We start from the raw sequence: 11,190 nt of genomic DNA, 5'->3' as shown, positions 1-11,190 counted from the left end.
GTCTTTTAGTTCTTTTTGTTCTTGGAAGCCTTGGATCAATTTTTTAGCTGTTGGGAAAGGTTTTTATACTTCAAGAAACATCTCTGATGGGTGCTTAACAGATTCTGACCGTTGGAAACAGTTTGGAGTTGGTTCTAGCCGTTAATATGTCTTCTAGCTTAAAATTCAAATTTTCAGACAAAGAGCTCTTAGTCGACTAACATATGGTTCTGTCTTCTGATCCCAGTTTCAGGCAGTAGGCTCTTAGTCGACTAATGATTCCTCTTAGTCGATTAAGTCGGTTCTGTTTTTGAACTCGGCTTTTGGCAGTAAGCACTTAGTCGACTAACAATATCTTTTAGTCGATTAAGTTGATTTTGTTTCTGAACTCACCAACTCCATTTTTGAATTTTAGCTGACTAACTCCCATCTTTATTAGACTAAGTGGCTTCTGTTTTGTGACTTTTATTGTAGCTTCTTAACCTCATGAGATTTGATATTTAATTTTTAATGATTATTTTATTATTACCATACATTTTTCAACCTGCACACTCAAGTAGCATTGTTAGACATAAATGAATGGGAGTGTTTTATTATCATCAAAAACTAATGGAGCAACAATCTCTCCCTTTTTGATGATGACAAAACATTCCTTGATTAACAGCATAGTGTCTATTTATTCCCTTTTTTTTTTGTTCTGCACAGAATGAGGGTTTTCTCCTCCTGAGTGTGTGCTCCCCTTTAATGCATAATTTTATTCTTTTACTCAACAAGTTTTTATTCCTTCTTAAAGAATGATAGGTGTATATATATATAAGCATTTGACAGAATATCATCAATATCGTAACTAACTGTTTGTCATCAGTTTATTGTTATCAGACATTATCCATTCCAAAACTAAATGCCATAAACCATCCAACAAAAATATCAGCATTCATATTCATTCTCAACCAAATTCCATTCATAATATCATAATAATAAAAATTAGTAATCAGCATAACAGCCCAATATTAGCACCCAATCTTTAAACAACAATAGACAAAATGATATAAACATCAAGAACAAATTTAAATGTTTAACCATCAGCAATTAAATAATATAAACACCTTATCAGCATCCCATTTTCAACATAATAACATAAACAGCTAAGTCAAATTCAAATGTTCAACTATCAACAAAATAAAAATAGCTTAATTCCTAAATTACCCCTAGATCATTCCTATCTTCTGTTTCCCTTAAGTTTCCTATTTCCCTTAAGCTTTCTATTACTCACCTTTTTTGTCATTATCCAAAAGTGAGCATCAAGGAGCTGATGAAGATTCTGAGGGAATTGATTCATCTGTGAACAACAAGGGGTTTTGGAGAGGATGCAGGGGAAGCTCTTTGGGATGAGGATTTACCAAGGGATGTGCCTAAGATTTGTACTGGATCCTGAGTGGAAGTTTTGGCAACGGGCTTGGTTTTGTCAGCCAACCTTGAGGATTTTCTTCTTTTAATGGTTTTTGTCTTGGTGGCCATGGTTTTTTTGCCTTTACCAGTCAGTTGGGATTTAGCTTTAGTGGATGTGTTGGTCCCAAATAAATGTGCTAGAGGGGGGTTGAATAGCATTTTTTGGCTCTTACTCAAATTGGCTCTTAGTTGAAGGCAAATGCAAGATAAGAGGAAGAATGAAAATAAAACAAAAACAGAGTAAATAAGACATCAGAGTTTAGAGTGGTTTGGTCCAAGACCTACATCCACTACTTTGATTATCCAACCAAGGATTTTCCAACCAATCCACTAAGAACGAGTGAAATTAACAAGCTTTCACCAAGCTTTACAATGGCTTTTACCAAGCTTAGCCAAAACCTTTCACAATAGTTTTTCCCGGGCTCAACTATAACCCAACACTTAACTTTTCAAGGCTAAGTTAGAACCTTAACACAATCAAGCAATCCTAGCTTGAAACAAACACTTAGAGTGACTCCCTCACTCTAAGAACATAAAAAGAGAAGTAAAAAGAGTGTACCTATGATCACAAAGTTGATCTAAGTGGTACCAAGTGAAGTGCCTAATTCAAATACAAAGATTGGAGTGAAGTACAGAAAGTATTGCTGAGAATTTTTACTATTTTGAGCTCTTTTTTGTTCTTAGAACCCTTGAAAAATTTTTTCTAGCCGTTGGAACCCTCTTTTATACTTGGAGAAACAACTCTAATGGTAATTTGATAGTTTTCTAGCTGTTGGAAATAATTGGGAGTTGGTTTTAGCCGTTAAACTATCTTTTAGTGCAGAATACAAACTTACAGGTAGAATGCTCTTAGTCGACTAACTGATATCTTAGTCGACTAAGTCATATCTATCTTCTGTTCCTAGTTTCTGGTAGTTATGGCAATGTGTACTTAATCGACTAACTCATTCCTTGGTCGACTAAGTTGGTTCTGTTTCTTAATACTCTTCAGCCCGTCATTCTTCCAACTTGAATCTTAGTTGACTAAATCTCCCTTAATCAACTAAGGGGCTTCTGTCTTATTGGTCAAATGTGACTTCCTTACTTCTATGCTATTTGATATGTGTATTTTAATGATTGAATATTTATTTGCATACAATTTTATCCTGCACACTCAAGTAGAAATATTAGACACACATGAAATGGGAATGTTTTATTATCATAAAAAACTAATAGAGCCAACAATCTCCCCTTTTTTTATGATGACAAAACGTTCCTTGATTAACAACACAATGCCCTTTTATTCGTTTTGATTCTGCAGAAAATGGGGATTGCTCCCCCTAAATATGTGCATATTTGCTTATTCATTTCAGCAAGTTTAATTCATGTCATACAGCTAATGACATTACATATTTAGAGTATTTATGTTGTCTTGTAGAATGATTAATAGCAGATAACAAGTTGATAGAATATTATCAGTGTTTTAGTTGACTGTCTGTCATTAGCATATTATTATCAGATTTTTCTTATACCAATCAATGTTCAACAGATATATCATACTTATTATCCATACATATTCACAGACATATTTCATTCTCAATGCTATACTATCAGTCCAAAATCAGTATCATTAAGTAAATCGAGATAACATCAGAAACTTAAATGATAGAAATTTATCGATAGATTTAAGCATTCAAACATCAATATGTCAATATCAAGAATATAAACATATCAACATCCCATTTTTCACACAAAACACAAACACAAGATTAAACTAAAGTGTTCAATTGTCAGCAGGGCAAAGACAACAGGAAAACAAAAAGTAACAACTAATATTCCTAAATTGCCCCTGATTCATTTATGTTTCCTTTCTTTCCTAAATTCCTGGTACCTCCACCTTAACATTTTTTTAATTAATTTTCAGGTTCCTTCTCCCTCTAAAGTTCTGCCATACTTATTTTCTCCCCCTTTTTGTCATCATCAATCTCTAATCATCTTTTGAGGAGGATGAAGGAGAGGACTCATCATCAGTGTAGTATTTGACATCGAGGGGTTGTGTCACGACTCGGTATTCCCCTCGAGCCCGTGACAACTGCCGCGGTACCTTGAAAGACACTCATTTCCTGAAATGCCAACCAGGACCCCGCAATACTTAATATTAGTATCTCGTTTCCCCCGTGAGTAACCGTTGCCGACAATCATGTTCTAGAAGATTTTAAGCTGTTTTCAACTCAAAACAAATAAAATAATAATTTTTGTCTTATAGGGGTATTTTAGTCATTTTTTCCCAAAAATTTCAAAACCGGCTAAAATGTAATTTACAATTACAAAACACATAATTCATAATCAAAAGTGAGTTTTAAAGTCTAAAATCTTCATTTAAAATGAAATTTCGATTATTTGGATATACTAAGAAAATAAAAGAAATATTAAGTAAAATATTATATTTTCTTATAAAACAATATTTTTAGAGTTATACGTAAATAATTTTTATAACGTAAAAGTTAAATAAATTCATACATACTGTAATACAGTAAGCTAAAATATTTAATTAAATTTACAATAACAAGAGGGCCCTCGAATAAACAAAAGTAAAGAGGACTGTGAACCTACAGTTTGAAAAATGCAGATCCAACGGTAGTCTTCGATGAGATCAACTATCTACAGTCTATATTGAACCTGAAATGGGTGGAAAAGAGGGTGGTGAGATTATAAAATCCCAATGAGTAAACAGACATCATCAGAAACATCTAGAGTTGAGTACATGGAGACAATAAAGTAAATCATCGTAAACTGGGTCACAACATTAGAATACATTTCATTTAAAATACGTGAAGAGGCTTATGAATCTCATAAAAACTAAGCTTGTGCCATAAATCCATTTTCAGGGACACCTTAGCTGAGGCATCCTACCGAGACTGCCAAGGTTGTTAAAAATTCACATTTCGCATAAATCATATTTTTATTTTGAAACATAGTCGTTCCTTGGCGTTGGCTGAGTTCCCCCTCACGTGGTGGTTTGGCGTGAAGTGAACCCTAAACTTTACCCCAGGAGATACCTTATGCACCTCTCCGTTCGAGCTAAGAATATAATGGGGTTTACTGTGCCCCTCTAAAAGCTTGGTCCACAGAAGCCCCCTACTGCAGTGATTAATTAATATATATTCACCATATAATAAAATTTTGATGGCATGATAGGGCTAATGAAATACTACCCAGCCTGTAAGGGTAAAATAAAACAATTCACACAATTCATAAAACACAGTTCAGCCAGTCATGCCAACACAATAACAATATAACATAAGCCATCAATTTAAACAATCAAATTGCCACAATTAACAGTCTCCATGTACTCTATTTTTTTCAAAATCATTATTAGTTTCAAAACAATTTATAATTTAATTTCATTGGAACACCTTTATTCATAAAACATGAAAATTTACCTTTTAAATCCATTTTTTCATAGAATTCATGAAATCATCTAAAAACCACCCTAGATAATTAAAATGATAGTAAGTTTACTCACAATGTCTAGAATGCAGACTTTCGAAGTACTCTATCTACTGGTCCTCAGATGCAATTTCCTTTCCTTTATCGGAGGACACACCACCTTGACACAGTACAAAATTGAGAAATTCACCACATTGATACTAAATTGAAATTAAACTAATTTAGATTACTAATGCATGATATGGAATGCAAAAATGTCCGAATAGCTGTTTAAATACGGTATTCGACCTAATTCGTGCTATTCTCGGTCTAATCGGCTAAAATCTTCAATTTAACTCCAAATCAATTCTTTTCACTTTCTATGCTCCAATTATACCTAAATTACCTCAGTGAATGTGAATGAGGTTCAATTTATTGGTCCCGAGTCAATAATTACACATGTCTATATGTTGAGCAAAAATTCGTATTTTCACACTAAAATTTCCCATTTAATTTCTAGCCTCACCAAACATCAAATATCACCAAAATATCATGAAATATCATCAAATTCAGCCACAATATTCTCCCTAGGAAATTCGGCCAATGATGGTAATGGGGGAAAATGAATTCTTTTCTTGTTGTTTTGTTTTTAGATATGCTAAACTAACTTAAAACATTAACATAACTTAAAATCAAATCAATCTAACTTCATTCTCTCTCCATACCCATTTGGGAAGCCATGAATTCACCATGAAAACATGAAATCTAACCATGAAAAATAAGGAGAAAAGCATGGGAAAGGTAGATCACAAGTCAAAATCAAGAAATTTTACCTTTGATTGCTTGATTCCTTGAAATCCCACACTTTTTCTTTAATTTTCCCACCTAGGTTTCTTGTTTTTCTTTTCCTCTCTTTGTTCTTGCTATGGCCAGCCACATGAAGAGAAAATAAGCTGATTTTTTCTGATTTTAAAGCCAAAAAAATAAATGAATATTAACTTGACACATGTCACCATCTCATTGGTCCATTTTTAATTTCTTAACTATTAAGCTTTCTTTCTCCACCACTTAAATTCCTTCAATTATCCATGATAATATTGGATAAAATCCATGTGTTGGACAAGTGTCGGGTGTGTAAAATTACAAATTTGCCCTTAAGGTGGCAAAAGTACCATTTTATCCCTATGCTACAAAAATACCGAGATTATAATTTTTTCACTTCTAAATCTCAAATCATACTCCAATACTCTAATCATACTCCAATAAGTCAAATGGGGCCAAAAAACTTTTTTCTAAAAATTCCCATTTTGTCCCTAGGTGGCAAATGATCATTTTGCCCCTAGATAGTGAAAATTTCGGTTTGACTCCAAATTGATCTTCAAACTCTGAATTACCATTTTGAGTCATCCATGGACTGTAAAACTCTCAATTTCACCTTAAAATTCCTATTTGATCTAGTTCGAGGCTTAAATCAACTTTGTTGTTCTTCTAGGTACAATACCGACTTTTGTAAATTTTTCGAGACTCTCCTAGCATGCAAACATGCTATCCATCACATGTATGTCATGACAAGTATTTTATAAGGTCGGACTTTACAACACTACCCCCTTTAAAATAAAATTTTGACCTCAAAATTCACTTACCAGATTCCAAGAAAAGATGTGGATATTAGTTTCTCATCTGGCGCTCGACTTCCTACATCATCTCTTCCATTCGAGCATTTTTCCATAATACTTTCACCATTGGAATACTCTTGTTCCTTAGCACTCTATCCTTTCGATCTAGAATACGTACAAGCTGCACCTCGAACTTCAAATCTTCATGCAACTCAATGGGAGGTGTTTCTAGAATGTGAGAGGGATCGAGAACATACTTTTTCAACATTGAGACGTGGAAGACATTATGAATCCGATCTAACTCCGGGGGTAATTCAAGTTTGTAAGCTATTGGCCCAATCCTTTCAATGATACAAAAGGGTCCAATGTATCTCGGATTGAGCTTTCCCCTCTTTGCGAATCGAATCACACCTTTCATTATCCAATAAATACCACAAATTATCCCAATAGTATAATCAAATAAGATTTAATACTTGGAATTTTCAAATTATTACCTTTCCAAGGAGAAACCTTAAGAAAAACTTTATTGTCAACTTCAAACTCCAAATCTTTCCTTCGTTTATCAGAATAACTCTTCTGCCTATCTTGAGCTATCCTTAATCGCTCTCTGATAATCTTGATTTTGTCATTTGTCAAATCAATCATTCCACATTAACCAATTTCCTCTCTCCCACTTCATCCCAACAGAGTGGAGTTCGACACTTTCTTCCATACAAAGCCTCGTATGGTGCCATCCCAATACTAAGTTGAAAACTGTTATTATACACGAACTCTACCAATGGCAAGTGTCTGTCCTAACTCCCAATGAAGTTAATGACACAAACCCGTAACATATCTTCCAAGGTCTGAATAGTCTTTTCATATTGACCATCAGTTTACGAATGAAAGGCAATACTAAATCTCAATTTTGTTCTGAGAGCTTCCTGAAATTTCGACCAAAATTGAGAAGTAAACCGAGGGTCTCGATCTGACACAATAGAAATTGGAACTCCGTGTAACCTCACAATCTCATCTATATAAAGTTTCGCCAGTTTCTCAATAGAATACGTGCTATGGATAGCCAAGAAATGGGCGGACTTAGTCAATCTATCAACAATCACCCAAATAGCATCTTTCCCACTCTGTGTCCGTGGCAAACCCAATACAAAGTCCATAGTCACGTGTTCCCACTTCCATTCAGGAATCGATAAAGGCTAAAGAGTACCTGACGATTTTTTGATGCTTTGCCTTGATCTGTTGGCATGTGAGACATTTTGCTACAAACTCTGCTATGTCTCATTTCATACCTGGCCACCAATAACTTTCCTTAATAGTCTGATACATCTTGGTGCTTCCGAGATGTAAAGCATAGGCGAAAAAATGAGCTTTCTTTAAGATAGCTCATCTCAACTGATCATCCTTAGGGACATAAATTCAGTCTCTAAGCATCAAGGTACCATCATCACTAAGTCTAAACTCACTAGTTTCTCCATCTTGCAGCTTTTGAACTTCTTGTTTCAACCAATCATCAGATTTTTGCAATTCTCTGATTTGATTCAACAATGAAGGTCTCACAACGAAACTAGCAAGTTGGGTTCCATCCTCACCATTATTCAACTGGATCCCTAGAGATTTGATCTCAAGTAATATCGAAAAATAAGAACTCTGAAGTACAGCTAATGAAGATGAGGATTTATGACTTAAAGCATCCGCTACAACATTTGCCTTCCCTAGATGATAATTAATCACCAAGTCGTAATCCTTAATCAACTCCAGCCACTGTCTTTGTCTCAAATTAAGTTCTTTCTGGGTGAGCAAATATTTCAAACTCTTATGATCAGTAAAAATCCGACAACGCTCACCATATAAATAATGTCTCCAAATCTTCAATGCGAAGACTACTGCTGCTAACTCCAAGTCATGAGTATGGTAATTAGTCTCGTGCTTCTTCAACTGCCTGGAAGCATAAGCTATTACTTTTTCATCCTGCATCAATACGCACCCTAATCCTAACTTAGATGCATCACTGTATACCACAAATTCTTTTCCATTAATAGGAAGTGTTAAAACGGGAGCGGAGGTCAATCGGTTCTTTAGCTCCTGAAATCGATTCTCACAAACATCATCCCACTCAAACTTAACTCCTTTACGAGTCAAACGAGTCAAAGGAGCTGGTATCAATGAAAATCCTTGAACAAATCTCCGATAATAGCCGGCTAAGCCAAGGAAACTGCGAATCTCAGTTACCGTTCTCGGTTGCTCCTATTGTAAGATTGCCTCAATCTTCTTGGGATTGACATAAATTTCAGCTCCGGACACCACATGTCCCAAGAAAATCACTTCCTTTAACCAGAACTCACATTTAGAGAACTTGGCATAGAGTTGTCTCTCGTGCAAAGTTTGCAACACAATGCCCAAATGGGCAACATGTTCATCATCATTCTTCAAATAAACCAGGATGTCATCTATGAACACTATCACAAACTTATCCAAGTATGGATGAAACACCTTGTTCATAAGATCCATAAAAACTGTCGGGGCATTGGTCAAACCAAACGGCATCACTAGAAACTCATAATGCCCATAACGCTTCCTGAAGGCAGTATTGGGTACATCTTGCTCCTTAATCTTCAACTGATAATACCCAGATCTCAAATCAATCTTAGAGAACACTATAGCACCTCGTAATTGATCAAAAAGATCATCGATCTGGGGTAAAGGGTATTTATTCTTAATGGTCACTCGGTTCAGTTGACGGTAATCGATACACAATCAAAGAATGCCATCTTTCTTTTTAACAAATAGGACTGGTGCTCCCCAAGGAGAAATGCTAGGGCGAATGAAACCATTATCCATTAAATCTTGCAACTGAACTTTCAGTTCCTTCAACTCTACCGGAGCCATTCTATATGGAGGGATAGAAATAGGTGTGGTACCCGAAAGTAAATAAATAGGGAACTCAAGCACTTGATCAGGAGGTAGTCTCGGTAACTCATCAGGAAATACATCAGAAAACTCACTTATTATTGGGACATCCTCTAACTTAGGTTCCCCCTTTGAAGTATCAATCACGTGTGCCAAATAAGTCGAATACCCTTTTTGCACTAATTTCAAAGCTTTGATGGCCGAGATTACACAAGTCGGTAATACTCGATGTTCCCCTACAAACACAATCTGTGCTCCCTCTGAATTTCGAAGAATAACTTCTTTCCGAAAATAATCCACATTCTTCCGATGTGCAGTTAACCGGTCCATACCTAATATTAAATCAAAATCCAAGATCTCTAGAGGAATTAAGTCACCCATAAATTCTTCCTCACCTACCCTTACCCCACAATCTCTATAACAAGTATTTCTAATCAACTATTCTCCTAGAGGGGTATGCACTACAATTTCTCCCTCTAATGGTGACAGGTTTCTATCAGCAATTGATGCAAATGCCGTACTCACATAAGATCTATCTGAGCTAGAATCTATCAAAACATAAGCATCTTTATTAAATAAATACATAATACCTGTCACTGCTCCAGGTCAGACTCGTGCCTCATCTTGCGTCACTGCGAAAACTCTTGTCGAAGTACGAGTCTGTGGTCTCGAAGGTGGATGTGCTGGGGTATTACTTTCCACACCAGATCATATGGCTACTCCCTGTCTCGATGGTAACCCAGCAGAATCTTTCCTCTGCATATCAGTGCGAGCTGGTGGAGATGATGTAGCTACATTGGTTCGTCCTAACCGTGGGCAATTACTCCTATTATGACCCAGCTGACCATAATGAAAACATAGTGCACGCCCCTTACATAGCCCAACATGATAATTCCCACAATTTCTGCATCTGTGAAAATCTCCAAAACTCTTTCCAGAATTAGTCATAGCAGATCTGCTAAACCTAGAAGGTCTCTGTTGTGATTGTGGAAATGGAGGTCGAGGAGATGTCACTGAAACAGAAGTAGTGCTCCCTGAAGTCGTTGAGCCCTTGCCTTTCTTTGGTGGTTAACTAGAAGATACACTAGGATTCTTTTTTTTTGCAAACTCAGTCCGAATCCTCTTATTCTCAATCGAGAGCTTCTCAGCCCGTAAAGCCATATGTACCACATCCTTATGTGGCTCCCTACCAGTCACTGCCATCCGCTCTCTAATCTCATTACAGAGCCCTTCCTTGAAATAACTGGGTTGATCTTGCTCAAATTTCACTAGATCCGGCACATATAACATAAACTTGTTAAAACGAGTCTTGTACTCCTCTATAGTTAGATTTCCTTGTTTCAAGCTCAGAAATTCTCTTTTCTTTTCTTTCTGATGAAAGTAAGTGAAATACTGACCATCAAATTCTCTGAGGAAGTAAGACCATGTCTGCGGAGTAGTGGAATGAGACTTCACCGAATTCCACTAGGTACGAGCCCTCTTTTCTAATAATCTCGTAGCCACCATCAGCTTCATGTCGTCATCTAATCTCATATCAAAGAGAGTCTCTGAAACCTAATTAATCCAGTCCTTTGCCACAGTGGCATCCAACTCACCTGTGAAAGACACATAACCTAATTGTCTAGCCTTCTTCAGCTTCTTGGAAATGGATACATCCTGTACTGGCTGAATTGAAGAAGTAGCTGGAGGAATTATAGGTGGAACTTGACCAGTCTGAGCTTGACCAGCCATTGCAGTAAAGAAAGCTGCCAATGCTTGTGCTGCCTCAGTAGGCATGGTAGGAATACTAGTGGGTGGCTGAGGAGATGGAGGATGTGGAGGACTATTGGCCTAC

The sequence above is a fragment of the Theobroma cacao genome, chromosome 10 (genome assembly GCF_053813885.1).
Source record: "Theobroma cacao isolate CCN51 chromosome 10, ASM5381388v1, whole genome shotgun sequence".
In the NCBI taxonomy this organism is placed as follows: Eukaryota; Viridiplantae; Streptophyta; class Magnoliopsida; order Malvales; family Malvaceae; genus Theobroma; species Theobroma cacao.
Note: the sequence above shows the minus strand (reverse complement) of the source record.